The sequence below is a fragment of the Zingiber officinale genome, chromosome 4B (genome assembly GCF_018446385.1).
Source record: "Zingiber officinale cultivar Zhangliang chromosome 4B, Zo_v1.1, whole genome shotgun sequence".
Lineage (NCBI taxonomy): Eukaryota > Viridiplantae > Streptophyta > Magnoliopsida > Zingiberales > Zingiberaceae > Zingiber > Zingiber officinale.
Window position 1 is genome coordinate 107,892,737 of NC_055993.1, and position 16,612 is coordinate 107,909,348.

A 16,612-nucleotide genomic window follows, 5' to 3' on the forward strand; every position below is an offset into this window, starting at 1 on the left:
GGCTCCCCACGGACAGCTCTTACCATAAAGAACAGAAAATTTCAGTGGACAGAGGACTGCGAGAACAGCTTCAGCGAGTTAAAGAGGAGATTGATCAGTGCTCCCATTTTGACTCTACCAGAAAACACAGACAGCTTTGATATTTATAGTGATGCCTCTAAGTTGGGACTAGGAGCAGTACTGATGCAAAATGGCAAGGTGATCGCCTATGCCTCCAGACAACTCAAGGAATATGAGAAGAATTACCCTACTCATGACCTTGAGCTTGCAGCAGTAGTGTTCGCCCTCAAAATTTGGAGACATTACTTGTATGGAGCTCAGTGCAGAGTATATACAGATCATTAGAGTCTGAAGTACTTCTTCACTCAGAAGGATCTGAATATGCGGCAGCGTAGATGGCTCGAGCTGGTCAAAGATTATGACATAGACATCCTCTACCATCCAGGAAAAGCCAATAAGGTAGCAGACGCACTTAGCAGGAAGTCCAGTGCTACCTTACTATCCCTAGCAGCCATGTCACCGCCCCTACAGAAAGATATCACAGATTTTGGTCTCGAACTTATAGTGGGACAGCTCTCTACTATGACATTAGCATCTACCCTGCTTGGTGACATCCAGACAGCTCAGGAACAAGATCCTGAAATTCAGAAAATCAAGCAAGGGTTAGCAGAATTAGAAAGTAGAGAATTCAGAGTGTCAGGTAGTGGGGTATTGTACTTCGGTGACAGACTCTGTGTCCCAGATCAGGAGGAACTAAAGAGGAAGATTTTAGACGAGGCTCACAGGACTCCTTATGCGATGCATCCAAGTTCCACTAAGATGTACCAAGATCTAAAGAAACATTTTTGGTGGCCCGGGATGAAAAGAGAGATCGCTAGATATGTTAGCACCTGTCTGACCTGTCAGAGAGTCAAGGCAGAACACCAGAGACCAGGAGGAGTTCTACAGCCTATTCAGATCCCAGAATGGAAGTGGGAAGACATTTCTATGGATTTTATAGTGGGACTACCCAAAACCACGAATGGTTTTGGATACCATCTGGGTAATAGTTGACAGGTTAACTAAATCAGCCCACTTCTTAGCTATCAGGATATCCTACTCCATGGAGCAGCTAGCTCAGTTGTATCTCAAGGAGATCGTCAAACTACATGGAGTTCCACGGACCATTATTTCAGACAGAGACAGTCGATTCACATCACAATTCTAGGAGTGTGTACAGCCAGCATTGGGCACTAAGCTGAAATTTAGCACAGCTTTCCATCCTCAGACAGATGGTCAGACGAAGCGAGTAAATCAGGTACTCGAAGATATGCTCCGCACATGTGCCCTAGACTTCAAGGGTAGTTGGTGCAAATATCTGAGTTTAGAAGAATTTGCATACAACAACAGCTATCAGGCCAACATCGGCATGGCACCTTATGAGGCTCTATACGGGCGGAGATGTAGATTTCCAATCTGCTGGTATGAGAGTGGTGAACAGAAAGAACTAGAGCTTCAGACAGATCTGGTAGCAGATACCACAGCAGCTATACAGCAGATCCGCCAGAGGATAGAGACAGCTCAGAGTCGCCAGAAAAGCTATGCTGATACACGGCGCAGACCTTTAGAGTTTTCAGTTGGGGATACAGTATTCCTCATAGTGGCTCCCATGAAGGGAGTAATGTGTTTTGGGAAGAAGGGCAAACTAAGTCCCAGATATGTGGGACCATACCTTATCACCAAAAGAGTTGGCAAAGTAGCATATGAGCTAGAGCTACCACAGGAGATGTCAGTCATCCATAATGTATTTCATGTCTCTATGCTGAAGAAGCATATCCCAGATGCCACCCAGGTGATTGAGCCCCAGTCGGTACCAGTCCGCGAAGACCTCAGCTATGACAGTCGGCCTGTTCAGATAATAGACCGAGCAGTTAAGAAATTACGGAACAATGAGGTACCATTAGTAAAAGTTATTTGGCAAAGTCACACAGCAGAAGAGGCAACTTGGAAGACAGAAGCCAGTATGAGACAGAAGTACCCAGAGTTATTCTAAGTTCGAGGACGAACTTTTTATAAGGTATGGGGGATTGTAATGCCCGAAAATCCTCAAAATTATTTTAGAAATATTCTATGATTTTTCTGGAATTTTAGAATATTTTTATGGAATTTTTAGAGTAACGGAACTAGCAAAAACAAATAGAAACGTAAAATGGCCTAAGCGGAAATCGAACCCGAGACCTATTGGGTCCTACGCCTTATGGTGAACTCTAGTAACCAAGTGAACCCAGCAGGGTCGTGCTGAAAGAAGAGGGGACCAATTGTATTTATATTTAAGTTGGCCGAATTAAGCACTTAATATAAATAGGAGGCTTAAGTGGGGATTGATTAATTTTAGTCGTTAAACTCTTTTCCTCAAACCCTCACCCGCCGACCCCTCTCTCTTCCTCACCTCTCGGCGCCCAAGCCCAAGGAAGAACCTAGGGTTCCATCCCTAGGGTCATAGGAGTATCTTCCGGCAACATCAAAGATACGAGGACGCTCCTCTCCCTGAGAAGAATTCATAGACGCGAGAAGATCGTCGAAGAGATCCCTTCTCCGAAAAACCTAGCAATTGGATTGTAAGAAAAACTAGCGCAGGAGGTAAGAAACCCCTCACCTGCAGTATAAGTAGTTCTCGTGTGATTGCATGCTTTAGTTTAGTAATATACGGATTTGTGGCACATAGGGTGTGCAACAGCGCACGCCAAGTGCCCGATAGTATGTTCAGCACCATTAAAATGCGACTTAGGCATTTTAATAGTTAGCTAAATGCGATAGAAGCATTTATTTAGCATATGCAGCTTTATTACAGCTTTTATGGGACTACGGTCCAATGGGTGGGCTCCCACAGTCGCCTCTAGGTTCAGACAACCTAACTCTAGGTTCAGATAACCTAGAAATAGCAAAATAAGAAGAATTTAGCTATAACCAGTATTTTATTTTAGCAGTGGCACTGTACTGGATTAGATATTCATTGAATTGGGCTCCCACAGTCGTCCCTAGGTTTAGACAACCTAGTAAACCTTACTAAATTCGGGACTTGCAAACCCGGGTCTAGTTAGGGATGCGCGCATAGCAAATACAGTTGCCGGGCCCAAACAGCAGCATGATTATTATTTTCATCTATCTATGATAAATAGTTTTCAAAACTCACAAATCAGTTGTGTATACAGTTTAGATTCAGTTCTGGCTTAGTTTTAGTTTTAGCTTAGTTCATGCTTTAGCTTAGCTCTTCCTTATTGATACATGTGATAGTTCTATGATCAATTTTGATTCTATATTTTGTATGATAGTATGTCATGCCATGTTTTAACGTGTTCAGCATAGATTTCAATAGCATGCTTTAAAAACATAAATTGCATCGTATGCATGTTTTAGTGAGGTAGATGGTTTCTTACTAAGCTCTCAAGCTTACAAATACTCTTTTCCTTATACTGCAGATAAAGGTAAAGAAAAGATGGACTAGCGGAGGCTGGAGGGCAATGCAACGAAGATGTGTGTGTGCAAAGGAGTTTGGAATGAAGATCTTAGGGATTTAACAAGCCTAACTATTTGAACCTTATTATGTTTGGTTTTCGCATTTCAGTTTGCTTAAAAGTCATGAACTAGTGAAATATGCACCGTGCCATGTTTAGAATGCTAGTTAATTGTTGTTAGAATGCATTTCAGTTAGCTTAGAGTTGGTATATGAGATTTCTGCTCGAACCAGGGCTGAAATCAGGTTCTGATATGAAATCAGAAACCCCGATCGATCAGCCGATCGATTGGAGGCTTCTCGATCGATCAGCTGATCGATTGGGCAGCTTATCCCGCGAACAGAATGCGTCTGGATCGATCAGTCGATCGATCCAGCCGAGTTTCGTAGCGAACAGAAGGTTTGTGGATCGATCAGCCGATCGATCCGAGTTGAACCCGCGTACAGCGCGTCGTCGAATCGATCACTCGATCGATTGGACATACTGGATCGATCAGCCGATCGATCCAGACGCTAGTTCCCGCGTACAGTAGGGTCCTGAATCGATCACTAGATCGATTGCCTAACCTGGATCGATCAGCCGATCGATCCAAAGTAGTCTCCGTGCACAGTAGCATGCTGGATCGATCCATGGATCGATCAGAGGCCTAGTACTAGCTGAAACCACTTTAGTTCAGCTCCAGATGTCAGCAAAGACCTAGAACACCCCTTCTAGCATAGCCACAGCAATTCAAGGGGTAGTTTAAACATTAAGTTCAGATAGTATAGCGATTAACAGAAGCATATTCATTAGTTCAGTAAAATTTTCATTAAATCAGTTTTCCGCACATGAATTTGACAGCATAATGTAACGATCGGCCTCACAGCCTAGTTAGTAGAAGGTGGGTCGTCACATCAATAGGTCAATGTATTGCTAAATTTTTTCATTTTAATCGAACTCCTCCCAATGCGGCAAATAACACATACTACCGCAGCATGGTGTCCAACGTTCAAAAATTTGGACTTGGTATTCAACCTCCGACTGCATATGAAATTGTTGGTCCGTATTTAGATGAACAAGTGGAGAAAATCAAAACTTGAATCCTATCATGCAAGAAGCAATGGAGCTTATATGGGGTTACATTAATGTGTGATGGTTGGACAGGACCTACATGGATGAGCATTATTAATTTTCTGCTATACTGCAATAGAAAGGTGATTTTTCATAAATCTGTTGATGCAACTGCAGATTATCATGATGCCTCTTATATATATCATTTGATGGATAACGTAGTTCAAGATATCGGTGAAAAACATATAGTGCAGGTAATTACAGACAATGGTGCCAACTTCAAGAGGGTTGGAGAATTACTGGAGCAAAAATATCAAATGTTATTTTGGACACCATGCGCAGCTCACTATATTGATTTAATGATGGCAAATATTGGTAAACTCGATATAATAAAGAAGGTAGTGAAAAAAGGTCAATCGTTAACAAAATTTCTTTAAAATCATCATTGGGTTCACGGATTAATGAGAAAATTTATTAATGGGGAGATTCTACGACCAGGAACAACTAGGTTTGCAACTCACTTTCTCCTATTAAAATCATTATTTCAGAAAAAAGTCAGATTGAAAGCCATGTTCACTTCTGAAGATTGGGAAACCTCTCGATACTCTAGTTCTACTAAAGGAAGGGAGGTACAAAAAATTATTATATCTGCTAGATTTTAGAACTATATTTCAGATATTCTTATAGCAGTGGAACCCTTGTATGTCGTTCTACGTAAAGTCGATATGGACAAGAAGCCACAAATGGGCAACGTCTATCGTCTAATTCACGAAGCGAAAGAGGAAATTAAGAGACGTCTACAATCACCAACCAAATATCAATATTATATTGATATAATCACTAGAAAATGGGGCGACCAAATGGGAAAACATATTCATTTGGCAGGTGCGTATTTTTTATGATAAAGAATTTTTAATATTACTATTAATAATTATATATATGCTTAATTATTTTAGGTTACTATCTCAATCCGGCATATCAATATCGTTATAATCTTGCCACAAATGAAGATCTATTAGTAGCCCTCAGATATGTAATATCAAGACTCCAAAAAAATAGAGAATTAGCTGCTGAGGCTATTAATGAAAGTCGATTATTTCGAGAGGCATATGGTTCTTTTAGCGATTCTTTTGCAATGTCATGCAGATATAAAATGGATGCAGGTAAATATAGAAAAAATTATTACTAATTTTTGTCAATAAACATAAATACTATTTTAATTTTATTCTTATTTATCTTACAGCTGAGTGGTGGTTACAATATGGAGGACCAGCCCCAAATTTAAAAAAGATTGCAGTACAAATTCTCTCACAGACAATGTCTTCAAATGGTTGCGAAAGAAATTGATCAACTTTCTCCCTCATTCATACAAAAGTACGTGATCGTCTTTCTTATCGTCGCTTGGAGAAGATGGTCTACGTTCATTATAATATGCGTCTTCAACTAAGAGCGATAACAGAAGAACAAGAACGGGAAAAACAAGAATCTAGTGATGTAGACCCATTTGATATTAGATTTGTCCAAACTGAGGATGATCCAATGATTGATTGGTGGAGTGTCGTGGAGGCTGAGAATCCCTTACTTGATGAAACTGGAGATCCACCACGACCATCTCAATTTCTTACTCAGGAGATTGAAAAAATACAAGCTAGAGGAGATGTCAGTGAAGAATATGATGATGAGGCTTTTGACCAAGAATTTCGATTTTCCGGATCACGACCGAGACGTTCTCAAACATCTCAACCTCAAAGTCAACCAAAGTCCGTAGATAAAGACAAAGGTAAAACTCCTGCAATTTTTACTCAAGAGAAAAGAAAAGTCAAAACTCCTACTTTTAAAGAAAGGGGTCAATTGAGAAGTAGTGAAAATCCACTCAATGCGATTGATAAGCAAGAGCATGATGATAGTGATGAAACATCATCACCTTCTGACACTATAGTCCGACGAGAAGTTCGAAATGATGATAGTGATGTCAATAGCAGTGCAAGTACTAATGGAAGCGATGGCAGTGGTGATGCATCTGGTGGTTGTAGCACTTATGTTCCTCCTACTCCGGCACCGGAGCCTTGGACGTGTGAGAAAGATTACACACATGCAACCCAAGATAAAGATCATAGAGGTAGAATTATTAAAACTCAGTATCAACATCGATCTAAGGGTGACAAACAAAAGAAAGCTCATAATTATCATGAGCCTTCTTATTATAGTTCTGATGCATCATATGGTGATCCATCATATCAGAGCTCAGGGACATATGCTCATCCTTATCCTGTGCCTGTACATATACCAGTTCCAATTCCAGTGGTGCCAGTTCAAATTTAACTTTCAGTGATCAATCGAGACATGCTGATGGACATGTGGAGAAATCAATATCAATATTGCATGTCATGGGATGATTATTTAATCAAGGCATTGGAAAATTATGGAGTTGATTTAACCAGAATGTTGCAAGAACCAATGCTTCCATCTGATTCACGTCACTCCTTTTGGTATTAGTAAGGTATTGTATTATGATATATCAATTTTAATTTGAATTGTTCATATATCAATTTTCTTTAAAGAAAAATATATTTATTTGTTTTACCTTACATTTATATTTAAAATTAAAAATTACCGAAACTATATCGGCACGGTACGATACGATACCGAAACCGTATCGTTCCGGTCTGGGACCGAAACTCCGACACAACTCGAAATTTTAAACCATGGCCAAGATCTCACAGTCGAATTTGAACCGCCAAACGTCACATCACGCCTATCACATCAGACGTGCAGCAGCATCGGGCGTGACACGTGGCGCCTCACCACAGGTCGACATTTAATGACGGCATGGAAGCGTGCTCAGCCTTAATGCGAAGAGATTTGCACGATTTCCCAGAAATTTGGGTAACGTCAGCATGGCTAGCGCTCGTCCAAGATAGCCCAAGGAAAGCACAAGTGCAAACCTTCGTCGTGCCGATCGGATCGAGGGAGCTTACCTACAACCGAACGACAAACTTCAACAGGCCGACCGGCAGGGTGAAGTCGCCTCTCGAGCATAAACCACGCAATGTCGAAGGCCGATAGGGAGAAAATCTACTCAGACAATTGTCCAGTCAGTCGGACTTACAGCCTCCTTCGACTAGACTTGAGGGGGAGGCTTGTGATGCGGTGATGATGAGGGTCCCTACCCTGCTGCCACGGTGGAGGTCAAAGGAGGTCAAAGTCAAGGCGGTCAACGCTCAGAAGTCATTTGTCGATCGGACGAGCATGTCCCAATCGGGAAGAGAAAAGGCCTGATCCGATATCACCTTTGACTCGGCCATGAGCCGAGCACCCGACGCTGAAATAAGAGGACGACAAAGGGAACAGTATGCAAAAACTTGGCTGAGCGGCTCTTCCGCTCGGCCTAGCAACAGACTCGACATCAGCCGAGCACGCGGACAGTGGACTTCCGGCCGAGCGACTATCCCGCTCGGCCCAGCAGCAGAGCACGCGGACAGTGGACTTCCGGCCGAGCGGTTATCCCGCCCGTCCAAGCAACAAAACATGCGGACAGTGGAATTCCGGCCGAGCGACTATCCCGCTTGGCCCAGCAACAGATAACACGCGAATGGCGAAATTCCTGCCGAGTGGCTATTCCACTCGGCCAAGCAACAGACACAGCAGACTATCTTTTGACATCCTTTTGGAAGATAGTGTCGCTGATAGGCGGCATGGTCAGACAGACGGAAGCTTCCACTATCACTTTAGAGATATGCTCAGCCTGTTAAGGTACTGTGTCAGGGGCACTTTACTGACGAGTCTTTTCAAGGAAAACTTGGGGGTGTGTGCCCGCCTTGGGAAGTGTGCACGCGTGCTATAGGAGCTCTATATAAAGGGGGTCCAAGCATTGACAAAGGTATGCGATATTTTACTATTGTGCTACAGTCTTCTTATTGCTCCGCTTACTGTTTCTTCTTCTTCGTCGAAGATTGATTTGAGCGTCGGAGGGTCATCGCCAGGGACCCACAGGAGGTCGGCGGGAACGTCACATCCCCAGCATCCATCTCATTGACTTTCGGACAGGATCAAGCGTCATATAACATAGCAGGTCTAATTGTCGTTTTATAGAACTTCCTTTTAAGTTTTAGATATATTTTACGATCACATAAAACACCCGATGTTCTCCTCCATTTCAACCATTCTGCTTGTATTCTATGTAAGATATCTCTCTCAATCGCTCCATTATTTTACAAAGATGATACTTTATACTTAAAACTCTCAGTTCAGACAACTCGTTATCTCTTATCTTAACAATTGTCTCATTACGTCCAATATTGTTAAACTTAAATTCCATATATATTGTCTTTACTCTACTAAGCCTAAAGTCTTCCACTTCTAGTATTTTCCTCCAAGATTCTAATTTAGCATTTACTCTTTCACGTGTCTTATTTACCAAAATAGTATCATTTGCAAATAACATACATCATGGTACTATGTCTTGAATGTGTCCAGTAAATTCGTCCATTATTAGTATAAAAAGATAGTGACTTAGAGTTGATCCTTAATGTAATACTATCTTTATTGAAAATGTTTCAGTTAATTTGCTCGGAGTCTTCACTCTAGTCGTTAAATTCTCATACATATCCTTAATTAGTTCAATATATGTTACGCTAATACCTCTCTTTTCTAAAATTCTCTGTATAATTTCTCTTGAGACTTTAGCATAAGATATTTCTAAGTCAATAAATACCATATGTAGATCTTGTTTTTACTCCTGATACTTTTCAATTAATTGCTTGAGAAGATGCATAGCTTCAATTGTTGCTCTTCCAGGCATTAACTCAAATTGATTTTCGATCTCCTTCCTTAATCTTTTTTCTATTATTTTTTCTCAGAATTTCATGGTATGACTTATTAGTTTAATACCCCTATAGTTTGTACAATTTTCTACGTCTCGTTTGTTCTTATATAAGGGAACTAGAGTACTTACCCATCATTACTCATGCATTTTTTTTGTTTTCAATATCATGTTAAATAATTTTGTAAGTTATTCAATACCTTGTTTCCCTAAGCACTTTCATATCTTTATCAGAAGATCATATGGTCCAACGGTCTTTCCATTGTACATTCCATTTAAAACTTGTTCTATTTCTTAAGTTTGAATTTTATGATAAAAATTTAAATTTTTATACTCGTTCAACCTACTTAAATTATCTAAGTTAAGTTGATCATCTAAATCTTCATTTAACCTACTTAAATTCCTCATGTAGCCATGTAAATTAATGAAAGTTAGCATCTCATAAACGTGGATATAATCAATGCCCATCATACAAGAGTAGCACCCTATGTGAAGTCTTTCGGGCAAGCGTATTCTTAAATGTATGGACTTGCAAATTCCTTCTTGCATCTGGATTATTGTCTCTTTGGCCTACGTTTCAGTAGAATATTGGTTGACTTTATTATAAGACCTATTTTTATAAAAAGGTAGATCCGCTACCTTAGCGGCCCCCCTAGTGCCGGCCCCACGGATATGGTATAAGACTTATTTTTATAGATTATGGACTATGTAGCTACTCTCTGAATGGTTTCCTGATCTCTCGGCCTGATTTCAGTTTCAAGTGGATGAGGTCACAAGGATCAGTTTCATCTCACTAAATAATTAGTCGAATATGAAGTTGACTCCAAGGGAAACCACCTCTATAAACAATTCATTGCTATAAGGCAATTAATTTGGTCCATTGCAATACAGTGATACAAGTAACCAATTCTAAGTTCCTCTATATTCTTCTGCCATGAACTATTTTTTTGTTATGTGGAGATGCCTGGATTAACATTAGTACAGACAGCCATTAATTGATTAAATTAGCACTCTATATAAAGTCTCATGTTTATATCATCTGATTGATACCAATATAACAGAGAGAGAGAAAAATACAGCTCACTGCACGAAATTTCTATCAATGTACAGTCTCATAAAGAAATTTATTGTACACAATCTTATCTTTTTTTGCATGAGACTATTTTTAAGACTTGAACCCATGCAACAATTTTACTGTTATGTTAAGGCTCCCCTTCTAGCAAATATAAGATGAGATAAAAAAACGTCATTTTTTGCTCCAACATGCAAAAAAGGAGTTAAAATATGACATTAGCAAGACAGAATTTATAATCAATTAAATGCCTTTTTTAAAAATATATATAGCCCTCAAGCACTCACGTTTAGATGAAAACAAACACGTCTCGGACCCAAGCCTTTGGCAACGAGGTCCAAGGCCATACCAACTAAGCTAGTGGACACCAATTAAACTATTAGAGACAGCAACAGAACAAGACGCAGACAATAGCATTACCTGGTACGGTGACGCCGTGGAGATTGAAACCCCCCATAAGTTTCCACAAGTTAACATCCTGCAAAGAGATTACATTGAGAGTAGACGCCAAGTTTAGAACTTCAACGAAAAATAGAACGCTAGAGCAATACAACCTTCGGGAAGTGATTCGTGGCATCAATTTTGGCTGCATGAGGAGCAATGTTTTCTTGTGCAAACTGACTAACACTCTCCTTGAACTACAAAACCGCAATCGGTCAACCAATCAGAAGGAAACAACATAATCTCCCACCACACCGATCCCTTCCTAAACCGAGAACAAGCAATTTCTCGTTTTGACAAGATGCTCCCAATCTCACCTGCTTCTGGCTTCTGGGTGTCATCGAAGAGGAGAGAGCTGGAAAAGAAGGCCCTCTGCCTGCTCCATTGCTCCCGCCCAAGGATCCCCGCAGCGCGCCCGGTAGAGAAGAGTCGCCGCATCCCTAGTCCTCCACTAGCGATTCAAAATGAAGAGACTCGAAAACTTGATTTACTCCTTCGGAATGGGTCGCGAGCCTTATATAGTAGAAATTTTTAGATAGGATCAAGTTTATCGCCGCCCCCAAGGGAACCTTCGTAGATGGCCGACAGGGCCCGCACATTAGACGAATTTTGGAGGCTCGTATATGCTAAGGTGAGTAAGGTACTTCGTGGAGCAAAAATACGTAGTGCGTTCTAATACGTTAAGTGGTGAATGTGTGAGCTGTCATCTGAATTCAAGATAACGTGGGCTTGAACCAGGTTTGACCGTCCCACCCATATGCAGAACCATTTGGATATATATTAAAAAGTTACGCTGCGCACCGTCACGCACAATAGTGCAGCGTGCGCAGCATAACTTTATTTTTTATATATACAACATTATTAGCCTACCCACTTAATGGTGCACATTTTATCAGTACCAAGTGTATTTTATTTTTTCTTTATTTTTTTTATAATTTAGAATTAGGATTTAATCTTTACAATTTAGACATCGAGTTATAGTATTAAAATTATAGAAATACAAAAAATAAAATAAATTACACATGATGCTCACAAAATATGCACCATTGGATGTGTAGGATCATTTCTAAGAGCCCCAACTCTCATGTTCATAGCGCAAGTTCGCACGGCCCTATCCACACACACATGTTGCAAAAAGGTGGAACTGTCACCTTAGCGGCCCCCTGGGTCTGGCCCCACAGATATCCAGAAGGGGTAAATCACGGTTAAGCTGGACAGGAAGGGTGATTGGGGGTCGAGTGGAATTTAAAGCACAACAGACCGAGGTTTTACGCCCGTGTGCAACTGGCGACCCTCGACCCCTGAACCTCCGTTGCAAGCGTCAGGCACCCTTCCAGCTGATCCAGCCCGTGGGGGCCTATCCACACACACACATGTGTGTGTGTGAGAGAGAGAGAGAGATCCTGGGTGACGCGTAGTGCGCACTTGTGTGCGATGGCACATCACCCAGTTTTTTTTTGTTTTTTTTACTTGCGGTTAAGCCATTCAGGGTTTTGCCATTATAGTTTAGGGATCGAGTTATAGTATTAAGTACAAAAAATTCAAAACAAAATTTTTTTTAGGTGCTCACGGGTCATGCGGCGTAACTAGGGTTGTAAATGAATTAAATGTTCGTGAACAAGCTTAGTGTTCAGTTTGGTAAGAGCTTGTTTATGTTTGTTCTGTTTGTGCATGGAGTATCAGAATCGAATCTAGATTTTGATGTTGTCAAAGGTTCAAAGTTAAGTCTTCTAATGATCTAATAAATTTACAAATGTGAAGATTGAAAGACTTGACAATTGTTCAAAGTCTAGATAGAGCATCTGGCAGGAAGACCTGATGGGTCAGATGTTGAGTCAAGTGATTCTGCAAATGATAAATTAGGTAAGCAACTAGAAAAGAGAGATTCAGTGAGAAGAGAGTCCAATGGGACTGTAGGCCCTGATCCAACTTAGATATATTTTAAAAAACTAAATTAAGACCAAGACTAGATTTTAGTCATGTCAAACAAGATCTAATTCATAATTTTATTATGTGTGCTAACTCTATTTTGCAAATATTTTTATTATTTTGGACTAACATATTTTACAGAAACTTAAAACAAAAAAATGAAGTTCGGATGAGCAGTGCTTGAGGCGCCTCAACTGATTGGAGCCACCCCGATTGAAGGATTGGAGGCGCTCTAGATGGATGGAAGCACCCTAGAGAAGAAAAACTTCAAGGATAAAGTTTCAGCAGTTGGAGGCGCTTTGGGTTGATTGGATGCACCTCGAAGCTAACTCGAGGCACCCTCGGCCGAATTGAGGTGCCCCCAAGTGGATAAAGACTGCAAATCTCAAATCAGCATTCATAGAGGCCCCCTGAGACATTAGAGGTGCCCCCAATGCAATATAAAAGGAGGGTTCGGCCACAACTCACTTCACCAATTCTTTACAAGATTTCAAGCTCATTCTGCTACATCATCTCTTTGCAACTGTTGTGTAGCGACTCTACTACACTGAACTGACACTTGAGCAAGCCTCTACAACAAGAACTACAACTACATCGAGCTACAAGTGTCGGTAAAATTTAAAGTGTTGCTTCATATTTATTATTGTTGCATAAGAAAGTTTAGTATGTTACACTTTCTTCATTTCTATATTTAACCTTTCTGCCCAAAGGTTCTTCGGGGAGAATTTAGTGGATTGCCCAATCGAAATGATCCTAGGAATTGTGGGCCTTAGAGTAGCAATCACGAGACTACGAACCAAGTGAAAACAAATATGTTCTTACTTTTGTATTTTGTTTTTTCCGTTGTGTACTTATTTTCTGAAAAGTTTTTAAAAAGCATAAAGTTTTAAAAACGAGATTCATCCCCCCCTCATTCGTTTCGATCCTACACGTTCAATATACACCCAATCAATTAAATGAACAAATTTGAACACATATATATTCAACTCGTTAACGTTTGTGAATAATATTTGTGAACAACGTTCGTGAACAATATTCGTGAATAATGTTCGTGAACAAAACTCTTATCAACTTGTTAAATAAATAAAGAGAATATCAAAGTGTGTGTGTGTGTACACACACACACACACTTTGATATAGCATGGACCGGGCTTCCACGTCTGTGCTATGTCGAAGCGCCCCGACTCTTAGGTCCACAGCGCAAGTCTGCACTGTTGGTGCAGTTTGCACTAACGGTCTAACTTGGGTTTTGATAAATGACAAGTAAGTTAAGTTAAGTTTTGTTGTAATCTAACCACTTGATTAAGTGTGCAGGAGAAGTCCAGGCAGGTCAACGGATTGACCGGATATCTGGCAGAAAATCCAGCTAGGTCAACGGGTCGACCGAATAACTGGTACAAAGTCCAGATAGGTCTACGGGCTGACTAGATATCTGGCGAGAAGTCTAGTTAGGTCAACTGGTAGACCAGATAGCTGACATGAAGTCCAGACAGATCGATAGGCTGACCGGATGTCTGGCAAGTTGGTAAGTTAAGGTAAGTCACTGGAGGAGAGTGATTTTGTGAGGACGCGTCCCGGTTAAGAGACAGTAGGCGTCAATCTAGTTTAGGTTCATTTCGGATTCTTAAACTAAGACCTTGACTAGTTCCTAATCCTAGGAGGACAGGAACTAATTACTACTCTTTATTATTAATTATTGTTGTCCTAATACTTGTATTGCGGGTTATTTGAACTAACATTGTTTTGCAGGATAAAGGAGAAAATTAATCTTCGGATGAACAGTGTCCGAAGGCGCCTTCAAGCAGTGAAGGCACCTTCGTATATTCATAGAAGGCGCCTTCCATAGCTATGGAAGGCGTCTTCCACAGGATAAATTTTGGATGCAGTCTCGGATAAGTGTTGGGCTGCTCAGGATCAAATTTACTAGGTTGAAGGCACCTTCAACAACTATGGAAGGCACCTTCCAAACCCTATTGAAGGCAGTCTCGAGAAGGCTTTGAAAGAACACTGATATACGAGTTACTACACATCCGTTTGTGCTTCCGACTACTCCAAGCTTCTGCTGCAAAGCTACTGCGCCCTACAACTGTTCTGAGGACTTCTGATCATGGCTGGTAGACCGACAACGACACACGAATGCTCTCATTTCAATCCTTAAGTGTCGGTAACGAATTTTGTTTGTGTATTTAATTTCTGCAAAAGGACAAGTGCAGTGTGTTGCACTTGTTCTAATCTTTTTGTACTCGATTATCTTTTCTAGAGGTACTGAAAGAGATTTTTATTGGATTACCATCGGTAGGTCCGCGGGACCTGGGTCTTGAAGTAGGAGTCGCCGAAGGCCCCGAACCAAGTAAATTGACTATGTTTTCTTATGGTTTTTGTTTTCAATTTCTTATCTGCTTTCCGCTGTGTTCGCACTTGGGATTTTAAAAATGAGAAAACAAGTTTTTGAAAACCACATGATTCATCCCCCTCTCACGTGTGTATCAATCCAATATGCAAAACGAGATATGTAGGATACAAAGCCAATATATATACTTAGGAGGCACACAGTGCACAGTTGTGCACAACTACGCACCCAATTTTTTTACTTACAGTTAAGCCATTTAGGGTGTGTTCGGTTGGGGTTATCGTGGATAACCTTGATTATCGATTCAAGGTTATTGTTGATGACCCTATTTAGTTTAAGTAATGAACGATTCCCAGGTAATTAATCAATCATTTCTGTCACGTCAGCAAATCTCAGAATCAGATTACCACTGAAATGTTATGTTTTTGACGATTCTGAGGTTAATAGAGAAATGTTCCCAAATTATTCCAGCTGCTTGAAACAAGGGGATGCCCAAAGCCTGTGAGGTGGCATCGTACCTGACGGCCTTCCTTCAAGAAGGTGGTGCTAATGCTCATGGGCTCCACCAAGACCGCGGCGATGCTTGGGAAGGGGCAACCTCAAGTTATGGCGGTCAAAGTCGTAAATTATATTTTATTCTCTATAATCTTGGTTTGGTACGATAATTTGAATAAAAAAATGCATGGTATATATATATATATATTCCTCCAATGCATGGTATATATATATAATTTAATATTAATAAAATTATAAATTTATATTTGTTATGTGCTTAAAATTTTTTTAAAAAAAAATAATTTCCTGTCTGTTTGACACATTCAATTGGTTGATCCATATAACATGCTCAACTTAGTTGGTCAACTAATCATGTCCAACTATTCAACTGTCTAACTAGTCCAATCTATCTATCCAATCTAACTTGAGTTACTTCAACGGGCATACCCAACTCGCTACCTACCCTACATGATCAGCCCGAGCAGCCACTAGTCGGTCCATCTATCCTAAGCAAAGTATTAATTTGGATGGGTTAGGTGAGTTTGGATCGATTTTATAAAAAAAAAAAATAATAACTTGAATTTCATCAAAATTCGAACACAATCCGAACTCCTAAATCTGAAATTGGACCATATAAAAATAACAAACATCTTTTTCAAACAATCAGACTTTATCAATTACATACTTAAACAAAATATAATGAAATTAAAAGAGTACGAGACACACAAATTTTTACTTATTTTACAATTAGAGGATTACTATTTCAAAGAAAGTTAGCTCAGTAAGAAGATCTTCTTCTCGAACAAAATGTCCGAGGTGGAGAAGCCTCGTACACGAAAATGATGCTCGGAAATGAAAAACAAAAAGAAACTTGAAGTACAAAGTGTGTTGTTCGAAAAAGAAGAAGATCCAGGCTGTTTATAACGCACTGGTCGAAACTGACTATTTGCTGTTGTGGT

At 40.2% G+C, this 16,612-nt stretch overlaps 1 pseudogene; it reads right to left on the bottom strand.

The window, feature by feature from the left end:
* LOC121975969 overlaps window positions 1-14,128 on the bottom strand; it is a 42,452-nt pseudogene extending 28,324 nt beyond the window's left edge.
* Between the last annotated feature and the right edge of the window lie 2,484 nt (window positions 14,129-16,612).